Genomic DNA, 7,539 nt, shown 5'->3' with positions numbered 1-7,539 from the left:
GGATGACTGGAAAGCAATCAACAGCTTCTGTACAGTGGCCCATAATACAGGATATAAAATTGGTATCTGCTTTTGTAACCAGAATTTGTGATATCCTTGTTCAAACATTGGTTTCAGCTCCTCATTTGTGAATAATTCAATAAACTGCTCCTGTATTAGTATGGACTCATCTGAGTTTGTGGGTCTACTTGCAAAAAAGCTCAACACCCAATCGGGGATGCTCAAGTGAAGAATGTCTTCAAATCTTTGGCTGAGCTCAGAATGAAGAGCTGTTAAGTGTTGACTATAAGCAAGCAAATCTTCATCTAGTTTTTGCAATTTTGAAAGACTTGGAAACTGAGAGCATTCTCCTCTCCTCAAGTTTTGTTTGTACAGGAAAAGTTTTGCAACAAACACAGATATTATACTTTTAGTTTTGATTAAATTTAATTGATTACCTTGTAAATTGGTTTAATTAAATTTGGCAAATAAGTCAGTTATATAAACTATGTCATTTTTTGAATTAATTGAATTGAGCCGCAAATCATTGTCTTTGCTTTCCAGGAATTCCAACACTGAATCAAAGAGTGCATAAAATCGATCCAAACATGCACCTTTAGAAAACCAACGAACTTCCGTATTAAGTATTAAGCAATTATAATCTTCATCATTTTCCAAACAAAGTTGAGCAAATAATCTGTCATTCAAGGCATTGCTTTTGATTTTATTAACTGCTCTAATGACATAATCTAGTGAGCCATGCAAGCGTTCACTGAGATTTTTGGCGACTAAATGTTGTCGATGAATGACACAATGTACAAATAATATATTCGGTATAGCTTGTTTTAAGTATGCCAGAAAGCCATGGTGTCGTCCTTCCATTGCCGGAACACCGTCAGTAGCAATGGAGAGAATGTTACTCAAGGGTATATCTTTTGCATCAAAAAATTCTTTTACTGTATTAAATATTGTTTCACCTTTTATATCAGTTTCCAAACATTTGGCAAATAACAATTCTTGGCAAACTTTTTCTTCTTTTACAAATCTCACATAAGCTAAAAGTAAAACTTAGTTTCCAGGCAAAGTTGACTCATCAAGCTGTATAGAGAATTCAGATGTTTTTAAGTACTCACATAAAGAATTTTCTACGTCCTGAGCCATTTCATCAATCCCTCTTTGTACTATATTATTACTCAGTGGAATTCTTCTTATAATATCGGAAGCTGGTTTATGCAGCACGTTGCGTATTACCTCACTTACAGCTGGTAGAATAAGTTCTTCACCAATGGTGTGCGGCTTTCCGGACTTTGCAATTAGTAAAGAAATGTTATAAGAAGCACGCAGTCCATCATCGTCTCGTTCAGATGTTGTTGCAATGACGGTGTTTTCAAATATTTTTCTTTGACTGTTTTAATAAAAGTTAAATCTTTATCTTTTTTGTCACTATGGACTTTTGTCAAATGTTCCTTAAGCTTAGAAGGTTTCATTGATTTGTTTGACAAAGTTTTATTGCATAGGAGGCACATAGGTAAAGTACTACTTATTGGTAACAGAATGAAGCCATATTTTGAATATTCAACACTATAATGTCTACATTTTTTCTTCGGCTCACTCATACTTTTATCTGTAAAAAAGAATGCAAAGTTAAAGATATAAGGGTAAAATTTTGAGTAGGTGTCACATATTGTATAGGTATGCATTTTTTACTATATATTTATGACAATGATCATTTATTTACGAGTATGAAATAATTAAAATGTGTTACTACATAAAACACAATGTAATTTTTACATAGGAGGAGGCATCTATAAGTACATACAAACACACAGGAAGGGTTGTTTGCTTCATCATGTATTCATGCAATGAAGTCGTCTATCTATTTGTAGCATTACCCGTAAACTCATATACAAAAAATAAAAAAAAAATACAGTAACCCCCCAAAATTGGTTGGTCAAAATTATTTTTCAAGAAAAATAAATAATTAAATTATGAAATAAATTAATAAATCAATAATAATAAATAAATAATAAAATATAATGTTAATAAATCCATCCATCCATCCATCCATTTACCAACCCGCTGAATCCGAACACAGGGTCACGGGGGTCTGCTGGAGCCAATCCCAGCCAACACAGGGCACAAGGCAGGAACCAATCCTGGGCAGGGTGCCAACCCACCGCAGGACACACACAAACACACCCACACACCAAGCACACACTAGGGACAATTTAGAATCGCCAATTGACCTAACCTGCATGTCTTTGGACTGTGGGAGGAAACCGGAGCGCCCGGAGGAAACCCACGCAGACACGGGGAGAACATGCAAACTCCACGCAGGGAGGGCCCGGGACGCGAACCCGGGTCCCCAGGTCTTCCAACTGCGAGGCAGCAGCGCTACCCACTGCGCCACCGTGCCGCCCCATGTTAATAAATATTAAATAATAAAACTATTAATATTTTACTCAGGATGAAAAGATGACTACTAATTTATTTATTACTATTTATTTTTAACTTTCATAATAATGAAGATGGGTCACAATTATTTTACTTTTTATTAAACCTTTCATGGACACCCTGACATTGTCCACGCACCCCCAAATTAATTTTAATTTGCCACAGACCCCCTCAGTGGTTCCAAGGACCCCCAGGGGTCCATAGGAACCACTTTGGGAAACATTTCTCTACACCCTGGAAATTTGTACACCTCATGTTGCAAATCCTTGCATTACTTTCAGGAGCATTTTTTGAGCTGTTGGCAAACTCTAGAATTTTGAGTCAAATAACAAACTCAGGAACACCAATGCATGTAGTATATGTATGTCAAAATCTGAGTTTTAGTTACTTGATGAATAGAAATGTTTGAGTTATACGGGATTTAAATTGAGGAACAGCCTCTGAGGTCCACACTTGATGTTCTGATAGACCATTTACCATTTAGGAATGGTCCAGTTGAAAAGACTGTAATTTAAGAAGAAGATAACACAGACAATATAAGTGTTTTGTTCATGAGAAACAGTAAAAAATTGAAAAAGATACAGTGGAGAAAAGAGTTAAAAAAAGGTTGTTTTTCAAATAAAGAACAAAGGAATATCTGTCTGTTGATGTATGTAAAATAACTGTGTGCTCAAAGGATGGGACTCTCTAGTGCTTGTAACTAAAAATAAACTCTGTTGTGCATATTATAAAGAAAATACTGTGCTTTAAATGCAATGGAACTTCAGTATGTATAAGGAAAGGGAAGAAATACCTTGAACTTAGATTTCTGAGTGTAATGAACACACACAGTTATCTGGTGCTCCAGATAATTTTATATTGTGAAGACCAGAGGATGGGTAAGTCTAAAGGCAGTGACAAAATTACAGTCTAATTAATATATAATAATTAATAAGAACAGTTAACTACACTAAACATTAAAACCAGAATGTTAGGCCAAAATCATACTCAAAAAGGTAAGCAGAGTTTCTAAGACTGAAATGTTTTTCCTTGCTCCAGTCCTATTACCGGTCACTTGTATACATGGTGTGGCTTATAATGTCAAGTTGCTTTCTTTGCTCCTGCAGTTTTATCTGCAGACAGGCTGTGCAAGTTGTAAATAGCTGAAGGGCAGTGGATGCACAAACTTTTTGCTCAATACTGTGTATGTCTTCTTAGTTGTCATCTAAATAGCAGCAGAGACAGGGTAGGAAACAGAAAAACTGAGTACTGTTATTTACAGGGAAAGGTTAGCTTTTGAGTATAAACAAAGGTCTATTGCTTAAAAAAGAAGACTTTATTTTCACCGGAGGACTTAAAATCTAAGAAAAAAAATCAATTATTTAGGGAATAAAAATCTAGAATTTAGCAGGAATAGGAACAAAAGGAAATAAAGGTTTAATAGGGAAATGGGCTAGGAGACAATTAGTGTATGGCAGGAAACAAAACAAAGGGGATGAACAGGAGGTGACATGTGGTGCAGTCCCACCCCCCAGAAATGATCATCTATCTGCTGCAGCCAGGTGTAATGTGGGCATCCCTTTGGCCTGGTCCAGCCACTTGGATCATCAACAGTGAGGATCCTATGAGCTGGATCACCCTCAGAAAATTGCACCACATGGCCATAGTGCTGTAACTGATGCTCCCTCAACACAAAGTCAAACCAGCGGTACCCAAGGATTCTCCGAAGAGACACAATACAAAGGAGTCCAGTCTTCGTCTCAGGTCATTGGATAGCGTCCATGTCTTACAGCCATATAGCAAAACAGGAAGCACCAGAACTCTAAAGACTTGGGCCTTATCCTTTTGTAAAGGTATCAGGAGGGCCGCACACCTCTTTCCAGCGACCTCATGACCCCTCATGCTCTCCCAATCCATCTACCAGAGACACCTGCCGAGGTAAGTAAACCTCACAACAAGGTTGACATTCTCTCCGCAGGCGGACACACTACTGATGGATGTGCCCAAGAGGTCATTAAAAGCCAGGATCTTGGTTTTTATCCGGGACACTCACAAACCCAGACACTCAGACTCCTCGTTCAGTTTTTCGAGAGTCCCAATCAGAGCCTCCATTGACTCTGTGAAGATCACAGCATCATCGGCAACATCAAGATCAGTGAAGGTTTCTTCACCAACAGATGCCACACAGTTGCTGGAACCTACTCTGCCCAACACCCAGTCTATGCAAGCATTGAACAGAGTAGGAACAAGAACACACCCCTGACAAACTCCAGAGTCAACTGGGAAGAATGCAGAGGTTCTGCCTCCATTCTGCACAGCACTCACAGTACAAGTGTACAGTCCAGCCATGATATCCAGCAACCTTGGTGGGATCCTGCGAGGTCTCAGGATGTCCCACAGGGCAGCTTGATCAACTGAGATTGAACACTCTTTGAAAATCAATAAAGGCTGCAAAGAAACTCTGCCAACATTTGCATCTTCATTTCATAAGAGCCTTCAGTGCCAGAAAACAGTCAATGGCAGACTTCTTAGGAGTAAAATGAGACTGTTTCAGTCGTTGGTAGGAGGGCAAGTGAACACGGATCCTACTGAAGATGACTCTAGCAAGTACCTTACCAAGCATCGAGAGCAGTGTTACCCCCCTGTAGATGCCACAGTCCAAGCAATCACCCTTCCCTTTCCAGGTAGGGACAACAAGTCCTGTTTTCCAGTCAGCTGGAATGACGCATGTCTCCCAAATTGAAGCAATGATTACTTGCAATGCAAGGGGGATAGCCTTACCACTGGCCTGGAGAAGTTCACCCCCGACACCACAGATCCCTGCAGCCTACCCTATCCTCAGCTGGTTTACCAGCTGTGCAGTATCAGTGAGATTGGTTGGTTCACAGCTATTTGGAGAATGAACCTCAAGAACCAAGGAACCAGGGATGTCCAATGTCCTAGACGGGGATCATCTTTAAATAACTGCTCAAAGTAGCCAGCCCAGTCTAGTACCTTGGGAACAAATAAAGTAATATCTATCTATGCATCTAGGAAATTAAATAATTGTATTTATATTTAACACTCTGACTGCTGGACCATTTATTACCAAGATGTTGCAGTATAGGTCTATGTATATATGATAAATAATGAACTATATTAAAACTCCTTAAAAATGTAAAGAAATATATTAGAAAATAATGGAAATTGTTAATTAATTTATTTTCTTTGGCAACATAAACAATGTCTATTATTATAAGAGTCCTTGAAGCAGGGCACCACATAGAGTGCTGGCTTAGAAGACAGAAATATAACATTTTTTCTTTGCACCGTTCACGCTTGTTGCACAGAACACATTTGGTAGTTGGTGAATGTTTGCACTCAGTGGGCAGCAGAATGTCCATGCAGTGCTGTTCAGAAAGTTGTGACAAATTGGGACGTCTTATGATGAAGGAACACCTTCATGCCAACTGTCTGCATCAGTACCAGAGCCTGTTCTATGTCATCCACTTGACTGTCATTAGCTCATCCACTATTATTATCATCAAAATACATCTAGCTGTTCCAAAACATCAGCAGCTTTATAACTTTTTTGTGACAACATGACTATAGACTGTCTGTTTATAGTACTGTTTCCCGCAGGCTGTTGCCACCAAAAAAAATTCTATGGCTATCCACTAGGTGGGAACACTGTACCAGGTACTTGGCATGTGACAGCAAAGCTCTCCAGCAAGTGTCTATAGTGACTGTATACTGATGTACGAATTCTCTTGTATGTCACATTTTGACAGTCTCAATATGATACGATGTAACTTGTACCTTGCGTTCAAAGTGTTAAAGCATAAAGAACATGGGTATGAGGTATACAAAGACATCTTTGTGTGAAGTGTACAAAGAAACATGTACAGTATTTCTAAAACATGGTGAAACTCAGATGTGTGTACACAAAGAAAATCAATATTTTGCAGGGATAAGAAAATCTGGAGGCTCATTTATAAAATCATCAAATAGATTGGATTTTAAATTCCCAGAAATTGATTATAAGTGAAAATTGAAATATAAACGGAAATTTTTAAAAATGGAAATTGGCATGAAAATGTTTTATACACATGCTAATTATAAAGCAAGTTCTCACAAACTTTTCTCTATGCATGTGCAGTGGTAGGTAACTGCTTCCTCACTTTTTACCTGTTGGAAGATGTATAAGAATTTATGACTTAAGTGAAAGGAATAAATAACCAAATAATACTATATAAAATTAATTAAGTTCATCTAATATCAAGTGTAAAAATGTAAAATATATAAAGTGTAGCTGCTTTCATCCAAAATTACCAAAGTTCTGCAGCTTTAAGTTTGCTTCATAGGATGATTCAGGCAATAGTGTGACATGTGTTGAAATAATTTCACAGAATAAATATATTCATTTTAAACATTTTAGTAAAATTCATGGCAAAATAGTTCTCACGAGAAATGCAGAAAAAATGGTATTAAAGAAAAGAAAAGTTCTTGTTTAAAAAAAGTTCTGTTTAAGGCTTATTTATCTTGTTTCATTTCTTTCTAGTTTGGTCATATAGTCACATTAGGCACGTTAAGCACATTAATTTCAAAATGGTCAGAAAACTATATGCCAATATCCTATTTACAAACTTCAAATATATGTAACAGTCCATGCTAGCAATAAGGCTATTTACTAACTGGCTTACTGTAATTAACACTCTGTTTTACGGATATAACTAAGAAAGTTCTGTCTCATGTTAAATTACAAGGGGTGAAAGGCTTTACCATATTCTAAGTAACTATGAGAAACTGACATTCTATAGAAATTAAGCAAACACTATATGCGTTTAACATTAAACATTAACTTTCTAAGATTGGCTTCTTCATAAAGGTAAAACTGACAACCAATATACAATAGCCGGAATGGCAATGTATTAACATATTGAAATAGACCAGCAGAAGGGCAATGCAGAAAAACTATTGAGGTTTGGCAACAGAAAGACTGTTTAATTCCATTGAAATAAGGCATGTAATACTAAGATTTATTATGTTAATTTTGGGTGTAAACTATATAGAAAACTCCATTTGTTTGTCATTATTTCAAATCTCTATATTTAAAATCCAACATCTGTCTGTCTGTCTGTGAGTATA

This window comes from Erpetoichthys calabaricus, chromosome 3 (genome assembly GCF_900747795.2).
Source record: "Erpetoichthys calabaricus chromosome 3, fErpCal1.3, whole genome shotgun sequence".
NCBI classification, from domain to species: Eukaryota; Metazoa; Chordata; class Cladistia; order Polypteriformes; family Polypteridae; genus Erpetoichthys; species Erpetoichthys calabaricus.
Note: the sequence above shows the minus strand (reverse complement) of the source record.